Raw genomic sequence first — 19,392 nt, forward strand, 5'->3', positions numbered from 1 at the left:
ACTGCAAGGTGGGGACCAGAGGGGCAAAGCCTCTCCCTGCCAGCTTGGACTCATCAAAGAGCGTCCCATCATCACGAAAGCCAAAACCCCGGTGACAGCACCAGCCACGCAGCCAAGTGCTGAGCCGCATCACACACCTGCTCCTGCCTGCACCCCTTCCTTCAGATGCTCAGAGCAGAGCAAAGGACATCGTGAGCACCCACCCCCTCCAGCCGCAGCCCCGCAGCTTCGCACTCTGGCTGGATCCTGCCCACTTTCCCGCTGGCCGTGCCATTCGTGCCCAGGGGAAGCAGCCACAGCAGCTGACAGTGCGTGTTCCTCACAAGCTGGGGCCTCCTCCTGATGAAGAGAAATAAAGAAATAAATAAGCTTAGACAGTGCTTATGAAGACTTAGGGAATGCTAGTCTAGCTCAGCTCGGCAAATTCCTGAGCTCCCCAAATTCCTGAGCTCCCCAAATTCTGTATCTGTTTGAGTGATAAGGCTGGAAAGAAGAGTTACACAACAAGAAGCCTACACTTCAAGCCAGCCGTAGCCAGTTCTGGAGTTTGGGAAAAGGCCCAGAAGGAACTGAGCCTGCGTGAAGTTCAAAGGTTACTAGCGGTGACCAAGAGGAGTCACCTATCTTCATCCCCAAGACCCTGACGACCACCCCAAGGAGGCACCGCGCAAGCGCAGTCGGGAGGAGTTCATGGAAACGACTTCTTGGAACTAATCTTAATACAGAGCAGGAAAGGCTGTGCCTGTGTCTGTGAATATGCAGAACAGAGCTGTCCAAGTTACAGACGGCCTGGCGATATCGGCGCGCCCGCCTCTGGCGGTGCTGCCCCCGTGCCCAGCGCTGAACAAAACAGACCTACTTGAAATCGGAGCGCGGTGGAGTCCCCCCTTGTCCGCAAGTCACTCCTCCAGCCACGGCCCGGCCCTCAGCACCCGGAAGGCAGCCGGTGATAGAGGGGATTGTAAGAAATGTGAAACTATAACAAAAAGCCTTAATATTTGCTAGTTTTTAGTAATCTTTAGTACTGTAACTTGTATTTCTGCATGCATAGTGATCTAACAATATAACTGTTACACTAATCCCTGTTTTCTCATTAAGGAATGTAGTGGAAGGACATGAGCACAAGCTATCACTTAGTCGTTAGACAAAATAATTAAGTGAAACAAAAGTGGTCTTGATTCTCAGCAAATAATTGGGATAATTGTGGGATAAAAGAGACTCCTAAATAACTCCACTCCAGACAACTCAGCCTTGGGAGGGCAAATGCGCCAAGCTACAGAGATAAGGAGGCACCAAGAGAGCAACAAGACTGGAGCAAAACAACCTGAAGGACATGATGGACGTGATGCTAGAACTGAGTTTGCGCAGAAACAAATGTCAATCAGTGAACAGCGTGATGAAGAGGACGGGCCTTCATCTTGGGACCCCCGAAGACCACCCAAAGATACTAACAGACATGCATGAAAGATATTTACATATGCTAATTAGTTCCTAGAAATGTAATGAATAATGACCTGTGTGATTGTATTTAACCTGAAGCAACAGGGTGTCTGGCGTGCACGTTTGGAGGAGAAATCCCCCGTGTGCCCGGCGCCGCAATAAAGAATCCCTGCTGAACAGTGTACATTGTGCTGTTAGGTTTTTCTTACCGGATCTTCGAATCAATTTGGCCCCCCAGATGGGCCTCACTCTGTTCGGCTGCGGGACCCGGTAAGAACAGGACCCCCTCGGGCCCTCGGGAGCCTTTTCCCGAAGGGGCTCCTCGCCTTATCTGGATCACCGCGGGAACAGACAAGGACCATCCGTCAGTAAAGGTGTTCTTTTACTCCTTTTTACTAAGCAACGGGGTTCGAGTCCCCTAAGTCGTAATTTAATTACGCAGGGAGAGTATACCGGGCTGCTAGCACCTTAGAGGTATATAGGGGTTTGAGTCCCCACTGTGGGGGGTTTGAGTCCCCACTGCAGGGGTTTGAGTCCCCACTGGACGTGGTCTTGACTGATACATGGATCATTATTCTGGAAATTGCCTACGGTTCTGGCAAACGGTTCGGATTGCAGTAACTCCGGGTTAAAATTGTGTGACTGTGTGTGAGGCCTCTGTGTGAATGAGGCACAGAAACAAGGGTGAGGGTGGAGTTTTGACCTGCGGTTCTGTTCTCCCGCGAGGGAAGCAGCCGGTAAAGAACAAAGCGTAAGAAAACAGTGAATGTTTATTTTAAAGTAATTATCCCATTGTTGTTATCGATGCCATACTACTAGTGATAATTATGATAGTTGTTTTGTTATAAGTGTCGTATAACGTTCTGGTGTAAAATCGGGGTTCAGTAATTATTTCTCTTAGCTTAAAGTATAGAATTTTGGTTAAGTAATTAGAGCTATCGGCGTTAGAAGGATTTGTTTAGGTTTGTTTGTTAGGGTTTGCTGTACATTGGGGAACAAAGAGGTGGACGTGCTGCATAATGGGAACTTCACAGAGCAAAGAGATTCTGAAGAAGAGCCCCTTGGGCTGTATTTTGCAACATTGGAAGGAGATAGGGGGACCCCCGAGAGGTAGTGTGAATAAAAGGACGTTAGTTAAGTATTGTAATCAATGGTGGCCGTTATACAAGTTAGATGAGGAGGCAAAGTGGCCTGAGAATGGGACCCTGGATTATAATACTTTGCTACAGCTAATGTTGTTCTTGAGAAGAGAAGGAAAATGGGATGAGGTCTCATATGCCTATATGTTTTTCACTTTGCGAAATCACCCCGAGTGGCAAAAAGAAAGTGGTATAAATCTAGCCCCGCAGGATCCCCTTGTGTTGGCATTGGAAAGGGACAGAAAGAAAGAGCCGGGAAAACTTAAGCGGTGTTGTTCTGCGTGCAGCATAGGGCAAAGGTGTCTAAAAACAAAAGGGAATCGGAAGAAATTAGAGGAGCGTATGGAGGATTTTGTGTCACCGCCCCCTCTCCCTGATGCTGGGTCGGCTGCGGGAACCCCCGCCCGCGCAGACGGGGACGAGGCCTCTGATGAGGGCGGAGCGCCACCTAGCGGTCAAGTCCCATCACTGCTCGGACTCGTAGTAGGGTGGGACCCATCATCCAAGCCCCTTTAAGACAGGCGATGGGGCCCGGGGGGCCAACCCTGATAAGAACACCCTTCCAAGTGGAAGATACAGACAAATGGAGAGAAACTGTAAGGGAATACAGGGAAGATCCTAGCAGGTGAGCCAAGAAATTTGAATGGATAGTTAAGAATTTGGATCTGGATTGGAAAGATGTGGATTTGATGTTCGAGGCAATGACAGAGACTGAGAAAGGAATTGTGTTCAAAACAGCAAGGGATCATGTGAGGGCACAAATTACTGCAGGTACTTTACAAGGGACCGAGGAACAACATGTTCCACTCAGAGACCCGGGGTGGGACCCTAATGATCACACGCAGTATCGACTGTTACAGCAATACCGTATTTGGGTTTAGTATGGGCTGGAACGCGGGATCCCGAAAGCAGTAAACTGGTCAGCCTTGTATGAAGTAAAACAAGGTCCGACAGAAACTCCGACAGAATTCTTAGATAAATTATGAACAGCAGTGCGGAAATACACTACCATGGATCCGGCATCAGATGCAGCTAGACAGCAGCTAATATCTCTATTGATAGGACAGGCTGCTAATGATATTAGAAAGAAGCTGCAGAGACTTAAAGAACCAGATGTAAGGAATTTAGAGACACTAGTGGAAGAGGCGTGGCGAGTGTATCGTAACAGGGATGAGAACAGTAAGAGGAATTACGACCAAAGGAGACTAAAAAGCAGTCAGTGGGCTCGTTGTAAGGGATTCGGACATTGGCAGAGGGAATGTCCACAGCAGAGAAAGGCACCCTGCCCCAGAATAGCTGCTGACCTACAGGACACTGAATGACGGGGACCTGGGGATCCACCCTAGCGGATCCACGGGTTAACATAAAGCTGGGAAACAGAATGTGGAATTTTTGGTAGACACTGGTGCGTCGTTTTCGGTTTTAAATCAACAACTGATGCCTTTGGATAAGGATTTTATAACCGTTGTGGGCGCTACAGGCCAATCGGAAAAGGCATCTTTTCTAAAACCATTAAAGTACAAATTAGGTAAACACATTGGAATACACAGATTTTTGTACCTGCCTGGGGCCCCTAAGTCCCTTCTAGGACGAGACCTATTGGAACAACTGAATGCCACAATAATTTTCAGAAAAGGACAAATAAAATTTAAAATTGAGGATACTAAATTAACCGAAATTCTGAGCCTGGCATTGATTCAAATTATAGAAAAAGGAGAAATACCTCAGGATATACTGGACCAAGTGTATGCAGGTGTATGGGCTTCGGGAACTCCAGGCAGAGCCAAAAATGCAGACCCAATAGAGATAAAATTGAAGCCTGGAGCTCGACCAGTTAAGATCAAACAATACCCCCTTAAGCTAGAGGACCGAAGAGGAATTCAGAAAATAATTGATAGTTTTATAAATTTTGGATTGTTAATAGAATGTGAATCTGAATACAACACCCCCATTTTGCCAGTGAAAAAGTCGGATGGGAAAAGTTACAGGGTAGTACAAGATTTGAGGGCAATTAATAAAATCGTGGAAGATCTCTACCCAGTAGTAGCCAATCCCTATACCTTGTTGAAGAAACTGGAAGATAGCCAGGGATGGTTTACCGTACTGGATTTAAAAGATGCCTTTTTCTGTTTACCTCTGGCCTCAAACAGTCAGAACCTATTCGCTTTTGAATGGGAAAATCCAGATTCTGGACGAAAAACCCAGTTAACCTGGACAGTGTTACCCCTAGGTTTCAAAAATAGCCCTACCATCTTTGGAAATCAGCTAGCTCGGGATCTCGAAAAATGGAATCCTCTGACACAAAAGGGGACTTGGTTACAATCTGTCGATGATCTCCTCATCGCTGCAGAAACAGAGGGGGATTGCAAAAAATGGACAGTGAGTCTTCTTAATTTTCTGGGACTTAATGGTTATCGAGTTTCTCAACAGAAAGCTCAGATGATTCAACAACAAGTGACTCACCTCGGACTCAAAATCTCAAGAGGACAACGAGAACTGGGAAGAGAGAGGAAAGAAGCAATCTGCCGGACTCCAGAACCACAAACGGTAAAAGAATTAAGAACCTTTTTAGGAATGACAGGATGGTGTAGACTATGGATATATAATTATGGACTAATGGTAAAGCCCTTGTATGAACTGTTGAAAAATAATGCCAGATACCTGATTTGGACCGGAGATGCAAAAAGGGCTTTTGAACAGTTAAAAAAGGAACTTATGAGAGCCCCGGCTCTTGGACTTCCAAATGTTCTAAAACCCTTTTGGCTATTTTCTCACGAGAGACAAGGCATTGCCCTGGGAGTGCTGGCTCAACAGCTGGGGCCGCACAAGAGAGCAGTGCCATATTTCTCCAAGCAATTGGATGAGGTAAGCAGAGGATGGCCTGGGTGTCTGCGAGCTGTTGCAGCAGTTGTCCTTAACATTCAAGAAGCTCCTAAGTTCACTATGGGCCAGAAAATGACAGTCGTAGTCTCACACACAGTTTCTGCAGTATTGGAACAAAAAGGGGGCCATTGGCTCTCACCATCCCGATTCCTAAAGCACCAGGCTGTTTTGGTGGAACAAGATGATGTTAATATTGTGACAGCTAACATTGTAAATCCAGCATCTTTTCTTAGTAAAGATTCCGCCACTATGGAACCCCTAACGCACGACTGCTTGGAGACTATTGAAACAGTCTGTTCCAGCAGACCTGATTTAAAGGAGGAACCGCTGGAAAGCGCAGAGGACTCCTGGTTCACCGATGGCAGCAGCTTCATAAAAGACGGAGCTCGTAAAGCAGGGTATGCAGTAACCACCGCACACAAGGTAATCGAGGCAGAACCTTTACCTGCAGGTGCGTCTGCTCAAAAGGCAGAGATAATCGCTTTAACCAGAGCTTAGAATTGGCGAAAGGAAAGAAAATAAATATTTGGACAGACTCCAAATACGCCTTCGGGGTCGTCCATGCTCATGGAGCATTGTGGAAAGAACGAGGACTGCTCACAGCTCAAGGTAAACAGATCAAACATGCAAAAGAAATCTTACAGCTTTTGGAAGCTATAAATCTACCAGAACAAGTGGCAATAATGCATTGCAGAGGACATCAAAAAGGCAACACTGAACAGGAACTGGGAAATAAACTAGCAGATCAAGAGGCTAAAAGGGCAGCAGAAAGAAGTTTTGTAAAAACCTTGGCACTGGTACCAGACGGTAAACTCGTAGATACAGAAATGGAATTTAAATATTCAAAAGAAGATATGAAATTAGTAAAAGACTTGGGAGCAAGTGAACAAGGTAAGATGTATTTAACACCAGATAATCGTACAGTTATACCTTCAAATCTATTATGGGAAGCAGTCAGAAAAGAACACAACAAAACTCACTGGGGAGCAGATGCACTATATAAAGATCTGAACAAGAGAATAGTAGGCAGAAACCTGTACACTACTGTAAAACAAGCAACACAAATGTGTGAAATTTGTCTGAGAAATAATCCAAATACAACATGCAAAGTACACTTGGGGAAAATTGGAAAGGGGAACATACCAGGACAACATTGGCAAATAGATTTTTCAGAACTTCCAAGAAAAGGGGGGTATAGATACTTATTGGTTATAACAGACACGTTTGCCGGATGGCCTGCAGCGTTTCCCTGTAGAACAAATAAGGCTCGGGAAGTGGTACGAATTCTGTTAAATGAAATCATACCACGGTTTGGGGTACCAGCAATCATATCCTCAGATAGAGGGTCACATTTTTGTGCACAAATAGTACAACACATCAGTAAAATTTTGGGTATTGATTGGCAGCTACACACCCCCTACAGACCACAGGCAAGTGGCCAAGTAGAAAAAATGAATCATTTGATCAAACAACAACTGGCAAAAATCGGTCAGGAGGCAAATTTGTCTTGGGACAAAGCTCTACCCTTAGCTTTACTGAGAATCAGAGTAAAACCCAGGAGCAAAGAGGGCATTAGTCCATTTGAAATTTGGTTTGGAAGGCCTTATCAATTGTCATATCAAGGGGAGGATATGGTGCAAATTGGGGAGGGATACTTACAAGAATATCTGATAGCTTTGGGAAAGCAGATAAATAATGTTCAGAAATTAGTTCTGGAAACACGGGGTAGGGGCCTAGACCAACCAATACACTTGATTAAACCTGGAGATTGGGTTTTTGTTAAGACTCTTTCAGGTGATCCCCTTGGAGAGAAGTGGAACGGACCTTATCAAGTGCTGCTAACCACTTCTACTGCAATCAAAATCCGAGAACAGCCAGTTTGGATTCGTTATTCAAGGGTCAAGAAAGCCTCTGTTCCCTGGACTGTAGAACAACAGTCACCTCTCAAGATAAAAATAACAAGACGACCATGACGGATCTAACTCCGGGGGTAATGATGGTAGCCATGAGTCCAGCTATTTGGACAATACAATGGGACAGGAATTTGCATCTGATCCTAGTCCAGAACATCACTCAGATACTACACAAAAATGATTGTTGGATTTGTACTCAAATGCCAACTTCAGGAGAGAGCAGGGGAACCCTCATAGGGATACCCATCCCCGGCAGCTTACATTTAAAGGTAGACCAAAAATGGGAATCGGGTAACATGAGCACTCAGCAAGAAATTCAAATAGAGGAACCCAAAACATGGTACAATTATACCTGCATACAACGATGCCACATACAGGGAGAGATCAACACCCCATTCTGCAAGAGTAATACTGCCATAGATGTGGGGAAAACAACAGGGTGTAGCAGATATAAAGATTTGTTTGGGGAGGGAAGTTGGGACGAAGATTTACTAGCGGGCTTTAAGGCAACTAATACTAAACCTGACGTTGGGTGGCCGGTGCCTAAAAGTCCTGAGAAAACAGGATGGTACCGGCTGTGCGGAAATCGAGCTTGGAAGGTTCTGCCTTTTGGGTGGAAAGGGGTATGCGCTCTGGGAGCTGTAATCCCCAATATTACAATTACTGAGAAAATACATCAACAGGAGGGATGGATCAAGACTTTCTTTAGGCAAATTAAAAGGACCCCAAATACTCCCAATCCCATCGTAGAAAGGCCTACTAGCTTTCACAGCTTTGTTAGATGGTTCCTTCCATAGCTTGGAGTAAGTGAATTAGAAAAAGCCATCGTAAACATATCAGCAGTGATAGAAAACATCGAAAATAGAACCACAGATGCCATAAGTGCCCTGCAAACTGAAGTATCGAGCCATCAAAGGTAGTGATCCAAAACAGAATGGCCCTTGATTTACTACTAGCCTCACAGGGTGGTGTCTGCACAGTCACAAACACAAGCTGCCGTGTGTATATAGACCAAAGTGGTAGAGTCTCGACGCATCTAGAGGAAATTTGGAAACAAACCAGAATATTACACGAAGTAGTTAAAGACGATACTTCCTACGGATTTGGGGAAATATGGAATAAACTCACCTCATGGCTACCAAATTTATCCTGGTTCAAGAACCTATTTTTCCTAGCTCTTGTGATAGTAGGTGTATGTGTTTTGGCCTGCATAATGATTCAATGCTGCAAATGCTGTAATCGATTATGTTGGCAATGTAAGAATGGACTGATCTGATGATTACTAAGACTTTTTGATCTAAAAGAAGAAAAAGTCTTAAAAGAAAAGGGGGGAATGATAGAGGGGATTGTAAGAAATGTGAAACTATAACAAAAAGCCTTAATATTTTCTAGTTTTTAGTAGTCTTTAGTACTGTAACTTGTATTTCTACATGCATAGTGATCTAACAATATAACTGTTACACTAATCCCTGTTTTCTCATTAAGGAATGTAGTGGAAGGACATGGGCACAAGCTATCGCTTAGTCGTTAGACAAAATAATTAAGTGAAACAAAAGTGTTCTTGATTCTCAGCAAATAATTGGGATAATTGTGGGATAAAAGAGACTCCTAAATAACTCTACTCCAGACAGCTCAGCCTTGGGAGGGCAAATGCGCCAAGCTACAGAGATAAGGAGGCACCAAGAGAGCAACAAGACTGGAGCAAAACAACCTGAAGGACACGATGGACGTGATGCTAGAACTGAGTCTGCGCAGAAACAAATGTCAGTCAGTGAACAGCGTGATGAAGAGGATGGGCCTTCATCTTGGGACCCCCGAAGACCACTCAAAGATACTAACTGACATGCGTGAAAGATATTTACATATGCTAATTAGTTCCTAGAAATATAATGAATAATGACCTGTGTGATTGTATTTAACCTGAAGCAACAGGGTGTCTGGCGCGCACGTTTGGAGGAGAAATCCCCCGTGTGCCCGGCGCCGCAATAAAGAATCCCTGCTGAACAGTGTACATTGTGCTGTTAGGTTTTTCTTACCGGATCTTCGAATCAGTCCCCCAGCACTCCCAGTCCCTCTCCGCAGAGCTGCTCTCCAGCAGCTCAGCCCCAGCCTGTCCTGGTGCCTGGGGTTGTTCCTCCCCAGGGGCAGGACCCTGCCCTTGCCCTTGTTGAACCTCATCAGGTTCCTCTCTGCCCAACTCTCCAGCCTGTCCAGGTCACGCTGGATGGCAGCACAGCCTGCTGGTGTGTCCACCACTCCTCCCAGTTTGGTGTCATCAGCAAACTGGCTGAGGGTACACTCTAACTCTTCATCCAGGTCGTTGATGAAGAAGTGGAACAAGACTGGGCCCAGTACTGACCCCTGGGGGACACCACCAGTTCCCGGCCTCCAACCAGACTCAGCGCTGCTGATGACAGCCCTCTGAGCCCTGCCATTCAGCCAGTTCTCAACCCACCTCACTGACCACTCATCCAGCCCATAATTACTGAGCTTCCCTAGGAGGATGTGATGGCAGACTGTGTCGAAAGCCTTGCTGAAGTCGAGGTAGACAACATCTGTGGCTCTCCCTTCGTCTACCCAGCCAGTCATGTCATCACAGAAAGGTATCAGATTGGTCAGGCATGATTTCCCCTTGGTGAATCCATGCTGACTACTCCTGATAACCTTCTTTTCCTCCACTTGCTCGTTGATGGCCTCCAGGATAAGCTGCTCCATCACCTTTCCCGGGATGGAGGTGAGGCTGCCCGGCCTGTAGTTCCCTGGGTCCTCCTTCTTGCCCTTTTTGAAGATTGCAGTGACACTCCCCAGCTCCAGGGCCGCTCTCCGGCCCCCGCAGCCTCGGACCCCCCCGCAGCCTCGGCCCCCCCCGCGCCTCCGTCCTGAGGGAACTCGGCCCGCGGCCGCCATAATGGGGGGGGGGGGGGGGGGGGCTGTCCCGCCGCAGTCTCCCCTCCCCGCCGGCCCCGCAGCAGCTCGCAGCGCTCCGGCACGAGCCCACCACGCCCCGGCCCCGGCCCGGCGCGGGGCTGCTGCGGGACGGCTCCCCGCGCCCGGTGTCCCCCCCCGCGGGTCCCGCTCCCGCCCGCTCCCCTCAGCGGCTCCGGCGCGCGCCGCTTCCCGCCCCAGCAGCGAGCCCTGAGGCGAGCGAGGGAGCCGCGCGCCCCGCCCGCTCTCGCGAGAGCGGCTGGCGGCACCTGGGTGGGGCCGGAGCCGCCGCGGCTGCGCCCCCGCCGGTCAACGGCCGCTGCGCGCGCCGCGGGCCGGGGCCGGGGCCGGGGCCGGGGCCGGGGCCGTCGTGTCCCGGCGGGGCGGGCGGCGCCATGTTGGGAGCTTGGCGGGCGGCGAGTCGGGGCCGGGTGCGGCGGGCGAGCGGGGCTGCGCTGGGCGGGGCGGCGTCCTGCGGCGGGGGCCGGGGCAGGGCCGGGGTGCGGGCAGCGCCGGGCGGCTGCGAGCGAGCTGTGCCGGGGGGAGCCCCGGGAGGGAGCGGCGAGGGCTCGGCGAGGGGGACTCTGTGCTGAGGGGCAGCGAGGCAGGCGCCTGTGGGCCCGGCCGGGAATGCCGTGCCGCCGGCTGCCTTCCGGGTGCTGAGGGCCGGGCCGTGGCTGGAGGAGGGACTTGCGGACAAGGGGAGACTCCACCGCGCTCCGATTTCAAGTAGGTCTGTTTTGTTCAGCGCTGGGCACGGGGGCAGCACCGCCAGAGGCGGGCGCGCCGATATCGCCAGGCCGTCTGTAACTTGGACAGCTCTGTTCTGCGTATTCACAGACACAGGCACAGCCTTTCCTGCTCTCTATTAAGATTAGTTCCAAGAAGTCGTTTCCATGAACTCCTCCCGACTGCGCTTGCGCGGTGCCTCCTTGGGGTGGTCGTCAGGGTCTTGGGGATGAAGATAGGTGACTCCTCTTGGTCACCGCTAGTAACCTTTGAACTTCACGCAGGCTCAGTTACTTCTGGGCCTTTTCCCAAACTCCGGAACTGGCTACGGCTGGCTTGAAGTGTAGGCTTGTTGTTGTGTAACTCTTCTTTCCAGCCTTATCACTCAAACAGATAGAGAATTTGGGGAGCTCAGGAATTTGCCGAGCTGAGCTAGACTAGCATTCCCTAAGTCTTCATAAGCATTGTCTAAGCTCATTTATTTCTTTATTTCTCTTCATCAGGAGGAGGCCCCAGCTTGTGAGGAACACGCACTGTCAGCCGCTGTGGCTGCTTCCCCTGGACACGAATGGCACGGCCAGCGGGAAGGTGGGCAGGATCCAGCCAGAGTGCGAAGCTGCGGGGCTGTGGCTGGAGGGGGTGGGTGCTCACGATGTCCTTTGCTCTGCTCTGAGCATCTGAAGGAAGGGGTGCAGGCAGGAGCAGGTGTGTGATGGGGCTCAGCACTTGGCTGCGTGGCTGGTGCTGTCACCGGGGTGTTGGCTTTCGTGATGATGGGACGCTCTTTGATGAGTCCAAGCTGGCAGGGAGAGGCTTTGCCCCTCTGGTCCCCACCTTGCAGTCCATCGACGGGGGAGGGGTGAGCAGAGAGGTTGCCAGTGAAGACTGAGGCAAAACTGTTGCTGAGCACCTCAGCCTTCTCCTCGTCTCTTGATAGGAGGTCACCATTCTTGTTCAGCGGGGTGGGTACTCTTTCTTTAGCCTTCCATTTCTGGCTGACATGCCCGGAGAAGCCCTGCTTGTTATTCTTAGCATCCCTTGCCAAGTTGAGCTCCAGCTGCGCCTTGGCCCTCCTGACCTCCTCCCTACACAACCGGGCAGCATCCCGGTACTCTTCCCAAGCTACCTGTCCCCGCTTCCACTGCCTGTGCAGTTCCCTCGTGCCCTTTCGTTTGAGCAGCAGGTCTCGCCTCAGCCGTGCTGGTCTCTTCCCTTCCTTGCCTGACTTCTTACACCTGGGGACTAAGAGCTCCTGCGCTCTCTGGAAAGCATCCTTCAAGAAGTGCCAACTCTTTTCTGCTCTCTTGTCCCTGCAGGCACTTTCCCGTGGGGTCCGACTGACTGACTGTTTGAAGAGCTGCAAGTTGGCTTCCCAAAAGTTCAGGGTCCTGACTATACTCCTCTCCCACATCCCTCAGGACTGTGAACTCCAGCGATGCGTGATCACTGCAGACAGATGGGACCCTCGCGTTGGACACCCGGCTTGGCACCGGCCATCGAGGTGCCAAGAAGAGCTGTGCTTCAGGAGCAACCACTTGGGAAGCAGTCCAGCTCCTCCATGTGCTGCTAATGTTTCTCCAGATCCTCCAGATCCCCGACTCCAGCACCCTACGGGCGACCTGGAGTCTCTCCAGGCGCTTTCTGCCAGAGGCTCCATTCTGCCCCTGGGCCCACATAAAACTGAGGGAGCATGACGCTGAGGCCTGCACATGCAAAGGGAGAGCAGGAGATGTGCAGCAAGGGACAGGAGGGGAGGTCTGAGCGTCCCCAGTAAGACAGAGCTTTTACTTGATGCCCTCCAAGCGAAAAGCCTTCAGACGCTACACACATTGAGCTCCTGGGCCCACATTAATCAGAGGAGCAGAAGGCTGAGGCCCGCACATGGCAAAGGGAGAGCAGGAGGTGTGCAGCAAGGGGCAGGAGGGAAGGTTTGAGCATCCCCAACAAGACAGAGCTGTGACCTGATCCCCTCTGTGTGAAAAGCCTTCAGAGTTTAGCTTTTCTCTGTGAGGAACAACAAAGCTACAGGCCTGTGCAGCGGAAAGAGATAGAAGGGGAGGCGCGGTCATGCATGAGAAGACAGAGCTTGGACTCGATCCCCTCCACGTGAAAGTTCTTCAGACGCTACGCACATGTGGCTTCTGGTCCCACATAAAACTGAGGAGCACAAAGCTGAGGCCCACACGTGGCCAAGGAAGAGCAGGAGATGTGCAGCAAGGGACAGGGGGGGAGGATCGGGCATGGGGCACCTCAGCCCAGCCCCAGGTCCATCCTCCTGCCCAGCTCTGCTGCCCTAAGGTGGCCCCTGAGCTTGGGCCCTGAGCGCTCCCCTTCCAGGACGGCTACAAGACAGTGCTGAGGCTGTTCCTTATCTCAGCACCCAGGGAAAGTTCACTGCCTCGCAAGGAGTCCTCCTGTCCCTGGCACCTCAGCTTCCAGCCAGTTTAACCCCTTCTTGCCATTGGGTGTCCTTGCCCTTCAGGCCAGATGGATCCTCGCTGACCAGTGACCCCTGTGGAGCAGTTACAGTCAGAATTAGCCCTTCAAGGGTCCCACGCCCCCCCAAAACCACCCAAGAAACCCAGCAGCACCCCAAACTGCTGCCACTGCTCGTGGCTGTGCCCACCACCTGCGGCCCCCATCCTCTTGGCACCTCCCTGCAGAGATGTGCCTGAACTCGGTGAGGTTCCTGCTGGCCCATTTCTGCAGCCCCCCCAGGTCCCTCTGGACACCAGCACACCCACTGGGGTACCGGCCAGCCCCAGCCCCAGTTTGGTGGGTGCCAGCGGTGCCTGGTGCCAGCCCGTCCCCGCTGGGCTCGGGCACTGAGGGGGTTGCACCCCCAGCCGCGAGATGGGTGGATGAACCACGACACCGGGGACAGAGAAAACATTTAATATTTGAACAATTCAGATGGGAGGGCAGCCCAGGGGGGTTCCCATGCCCGCACGCCCCGGCCGCTGAGTGGTAGGGGATCCCCTTGTCCTTGTGGGACCATTGCTGCCACCATGAGGGCCTGCAGCATCAGACGTGTTGGGGCCGTCAGCAGCATCTCCACCAGGCCTGGAGGCATCTCCAGAGCCGGGCTGAGCCCTCCCGCGGCCACCATGCTGCCCTGTACGGCCCTGGGGACACCTGGCCACGCGCCCTGCCTGTGGGCACCCGCTGCTGGGGTCTGGTCTCTGCTCGAGTGCTCCAGCGCGGAGCAGCAGGGATGGTGCTGGCTGGTCCTCCCATGGAGGTAATCATGTCTGGTCCTCCGTGGGCCTGCTCCTCTCGAGCCCCTTGAGACTGGTCGTTCCCGGCCCCATGGGGCTGCTCGTCTTCAGTTCTGTCGGGCTTCTCTTGTCCAGCTGCATGGGGCTGCTCTGGCCTGGTCCCTCTTCGATTCTGTCGGGCTCCTCACGCTCTGCCCCATCGAGCTGCTGATTCCTGACACCATGGAGCTGCTCCTTTCCACCTCCATGGAGCTGAGGGTCTCTGGGCCCATTGCTCTGTCCCAGTGTAGGACCCCATCCACAGCCTCGTCCACATCATCATCAATCCACAGCACATCTTCTCCGAGGCTGTGGGGCCACACTGCCAGAGGGACGTCCTCCTCCTTCTTGTTGGGGGTTATAGGAGCTCCCCAGGAGAGGTCCCACCACAGGCTCCCCTGCCGCCCCCCTCTCCCCCTTGATCCTGAGCCTGCAGTGCCTGCAGCAGCTCGCGTTGCTGCTCTGTTGACAGCAGGTTGGCCCAAATGTTGCAGATGACCTCCGGGATGAGCTTTGCCACGGTCATGGGCATGTGTGGGGAGCTGCTGGGTTGCGGCTTCACATGACTGGGGCTCTGCACCCTGTCCTCCTTGTCCCCGGGGACCTGGTCTTGCTCTGCCCCGACACTGGCTGCAGTGGGCGGTCCTGGCCACGGTCTGGCTGCAGCTCCCCACCGAGCCCCAGACAGCACTGGGGGACTGGGAGGGTGCTGAGTGGTTGAGTGCCGGTGGCTCCATCATCGCACCACACCAGGGCTCTGGGAAGGAGTAGAGCGAGCCTGTGGAAATGGAGCTGCTGTGTGACAGGGGGACCAGGGAGCCCAGGGAGTCCATGGAGGTCAGCAAGGCCAGCGGGGCGTTGCTCCACTCCTCCGTGCTGTCCCTGCAGAGGAGGAGAGAGAAGAGACCCCGCTGCACCCCGGCCCCTCCACCGGGACCCACGGGCAGCACCCCGACCTCGGCCGGCGGGCAGGGCTGGGCAGTGCGGGCAGGGGCAGGGCACGGTGTCATGGTCTGGGGCAGGATTTGGGGACTCCCCCAGCACTCACCCTGTGTCCATGCCCAGCATGGCCTTCACCGCTCCTCCATTAGCAGTGGGAGAATCTACAGAGGGAGGAGATGGAGTGAGCGGCCGTCAGCCCCCGGCACAGCCCCGGCTCAGCGCTGCCGTGGGGTGTTGGCTGTTTGCAGGGCGCTTGGTGCTGGGGCCGCTCACCTCTCCGGTTCTGTCGCCAGGCTCTCACCACGTTCATCCGACGTTCCAGGTGCTTCCAGAAACGCTGCAGGGCAACCAGGAGCTGGGTGAGACGAGAGCAGCTCCCGAGCCCACGCTGCAGCCCCCCACGCCACCCAACGCCACCCCACCCCACCCCACGCCATGCTGCCTTGCAGTGCGGTGCAGCAGTCACCGACCTTGGCCTGCCTGACCCGTGGCCAGACATTGTCCTTGACGAACAGCAGCGTGTGCATCATCAGCAGCATGATCAGGTCATCCAGGGTGGGGACTTTGGTGTGTCCCATGGCACCAGCTCTGGTGCGTCCGCGGCACTCCGAGTCACCCGCACAGGCTGGAGATGCGGATCCGCAGCGACCTCCTGGGACCCCACTGATGGGACCCTCAGAACTACTGGTGTAGCTGAGGCTGCAGTCTGCCGAGATAACGCCAGACTGAAGCACGCAGCCGGAAGCATCGGTCCGTTGGGGCCGACAGCGGCGTCTCCCGCAGGCCTTGAGGCGTCGCCAGCCCTCCCGCAGGCACCGTCCGGCCCTGCACGGCCCCGGGGCCGGCCGGCCATGCGCCTTTCCTGTGGGCACCCGTTGCTGGGGTCCGGTCTCTGCCTGGGTGCTGCTGCCCGGAGCAGCGGAGATGCTGCTGCCCGGTCCTGCCATGGAGGTAATGATGTCTGCTGCGACGGAGCTTCTTCTGTCTGGCCCCGTGGGGCTGGTCCTCTGGAGTCCCTTGGGACTGGTCCTTTCTGGTCCCGTGGGGCTGCTGCTCTTCAGTTCTGTTGGGCTTCTTTTGTCCATCTGCACGGGGCTGCTCCGGCCTGGTCCCACTGGGCTGCTCCTCTTTAATACTGTCAGGCTCCTCACGCTCTGCCCTGTGGAGGTGCTGATTCCTGACACCATGGAGCTGCTCCTTTCCACCTCCATGGAGCTGAGGGTCTCCGGGCTCATTGCTCTGTCCCAGTGTAGGACCCCATCCACAGCCTCGTCCACGTTGTCATCAATGCATGGCACGTCTTCTCCGAGGCTCTGGGGCCACACTGCCAGAGGGACGTCCTCCTCCGTCTTGGTGGGGGGATGTGGGAGCTCCCCAGGGGAGGTCCCACCACAGGCTCCCCTGCCGCCCCCCTCTCCCCCTTGCTCCAGAGCCTGCAGTGCCCGCAGCAGCTCGCGTCGCTGCTCTGTTGACAGCAGGTTGGCCCAGATGTCGCAGATGACCTCCGGGATGAACTGCGCCACGGTCATGGGCATGTCTGGGGAGCTGCTGGGGGACAGATTCACATGTCTGGGGCTCTGTACCCTGTCCTCCTTGTCCCCGGGGACCTGCTCTTGCTCTGCCCCCGACACTGGCTGCAGTGGGCGGTCCTGGCCACCATCTGGCTCCGTCTCTCCCACCGAGCCCCAGACAGCGCTGGGGGACTGGGAGGGTGCTGAGCGGTTGAGTGCCGGTGGCTCCATCATCGCATCATACCAGGGCTCTGGGAAGGAGTCGAGCGAGCCTGTGGAAATGGAGCTGCTCTGTGACAGGGGGACCTGGGAGCCCACGGAGTCCATGGAGGCCAGCGAGTCCCGCGGGGCGTTGCTCCACTCCTCCGTGCTGTCCCTGCAGAGGAGGAGAGAGAAGAGACCCCGCTGCAGCCCGGCCCCTCCACCGGGACCCACGGGCAGCACCCTGACCTCGGCCGGCGGGCAGGGCTGGGCAGTGCGGGCAGGGGCAGGGCACGGTGTCATGGTCTGGGGCAGGATTTGGGGACTCCCCCAGCACTCACACTGTCTCCACGCTCGGCATGGCCTTCACCGCTCCTCCATTAGCAGTGGGAGAATCTATAGAGGGAGGAGATGGAGTGAGCGGCCGTCAGCCCCCGGCACAGCCCCGGCTCAGCGCTGCCGTGGGGTGTTGGCTGTTTGCAGGGCGCTTGGTGCTGGGGCCGCTCACCTCTCCGGTTCTGTTGCCAGGCTCTCACCACGTTCATCCAATGCTTCAGGTTCTTCCAGAAAAGCTGCAGGGCAACCAGGAGCTGGGTGAGACGAGAGCAGCTCCCGAGCCCACGCTGCAGCCCCCCACGCCACCCAACGCCACCCCACCCCACCCCACCCCACGCCATGCTGCCTTGCAGTGCGGTGCAGCAGTCACCGACCTTGGCCTGCCTGACCCACGACCTGGCAGTGTCCACGATGAACAGCAGCGTGTGCATCATCAGCAGCATGACCCTGCAATCCAGGATGGGGACTTCGGTGTGTTCCATGGCACCAGCTCTGGTGCGTCCGCGGCACTCCGAGTCACCCGCACAGTCTGGAGATGCGGATCCGCAGCGACCTCCTGGGACCCCACTGATGGGACCCCCAGAACTACTGGTGTAGCCGAGGCTGAGGCTGCAGTCTGCCGAGATAACGCCAGACTGAAGCCCCCAGCCAGCTGCCTGCTCTCGCAGAGCCCTTTTATAGCAGGCAGGCACACCCCCCTTTATGACACCGTGAGCCATGCCAGGGCCCCCTTTGTGACACCGCGGGGCAGTCCGAGCTGTGCAGGCAGTGTCTGAGGAGGGGTTGGGTCGTCCATGTAGAAAACAGGGGTGGCAGCTGGGAGAAGGCCGCAGTCTGCAGGATGGGGGAACCCATGGGTGCTTAAGAGGGAAGGGAGAAGCAGGAGGAGGAGGAGGAGGAGGAGAGAGAGAGGGAAGAGGAGAAGGGGAACATAGAAGGGAAGCAGAAGGGCAAGGAGTTGGGGAAGGCAAAGGCAGAGGTGAAGGTGATGGAGAAGGTGAAGGAAAAGGAGTAGGCAAAGGAGAAGCAGAAGGAGAAGGAAGAAGGAGAAGCCCCACACCTGGCCCTGCAGCCAAAAAAGGGGATTGTGACCGAGGGGTGGACTTGACCATTGATGCCATTGCACAGGCTGTCCATGAAGGGAAACCCTGCGCCAGAATCAAAGACAGCAAGTGGCTACAGCCTTTTTGGGACAGAGGCGGATGGCTGAAACGTCCATCGGCAGAAGCCTGGCAGATTGATCACGTCATGCCACCAGGAGCCCGCCACGGCCAGCACCATGGGGAGGAACAACCCCAGGCACCAGTACAGGCTTGGGACGGACCTGCTGGAGTGCAGCTCTGCGGAGAGGGACCTGGGTGTCCTGGTGGACGACAGGGTGACCATGAGCCAGCAGTGTGCCCTGGCTGCCAAGAAAGCCAATGGAATCCTGGGGTGCATCAAGAAGAGTGTGGGCAGCAGATCGAGGGAGGTTCTCCTCCCCCTCTACACTACCCTGGTGAGGCCTCATCTGGAGTACTGTGTCCAGTTCCGGGCTCCCCAGTTCACGAGAGATGAGGAGCTACTGGAGAGAGTCCAGCGGAGGGCTACGAGGATGATGAGGGGACTGGAACATCTCCCCTACGAGGAGAGGCTGAGGGAGCTGGCCTTGTTCAGACTGAAGAAGAGAAGGCTGCGAGGGGACCTAATAAATGCTTATAAATATCTGCAGGGTGGGGGTCAGGAGGATGGGGCCAAGCTCTTTTCAGTGGTGCCCAGCGACAGGACAAGGAGCAACGGGCACAAACTGGAGCAGAGGAAGCTCCAGCTGAAGACGAGGAAGAACTTCTTCCCTCTGAGGGTGACGGAGCCCTGGCCCAGGCTGCCCAGGGAGGCTGTGGAGTCTCCTTCTCTGGAGATATTCAGGATCCGCCTGGACAAGGTCCTGTGCAGCCTGCTGTAGGTGACCCTGCTTCAGCAGGAGGGTTGGACTAGATGACCCACAGTGGTCCCTTCCAACCCCTACTATTCTGTGATTCTGTGATTCTATGTGCTTAGCATGGTGGAAGCGACTACTGGATGGTCGGCAACGTACCCTGTGACCCATGCCACTGCCCGGAACACTGTCTTGGGCCTG

At 54.2% G+C, this 19,392-nt stretch overlaps 1 long non-coding RNA gene across 1 annotated transcript in view; it reads left to right on the plus strand.

Moving 5' to 3' along the window:
- LOC142360575 (uncharacterized) overlaps nt 1–19,392 on the plus strand; it is a 230,736-nt gene that overhangs the window by 33,856 nt on the left and 177,488 nt on the right. The window contains exon 2 of the long non-coding RNA XR_012763182.1: nt 11,533–11,668. This is a non-coding gene — a long non-coding RNA (uncharacterized LOC142360575). The remainder of the gene's footprint in view (nt 1–11,532; nt 11,669–19,392) is intronic.

This window comes from Opisthocomus hoazin, chromosome 1 (assembly GCF_030867145.1).
Source record: "Opisthocomus hoazin isolate bOpiHoa1 chromosome 1, bOpiHoa1.hap1, whole genome shotgun sequence".
Classification (NCBI taxonomy): Eukaryota; Metazoa; Chordata; class Aves; order Opisthocomiformes; family Opisthocomidae; genus Opisthocomus; species Opisthocomus hoazin.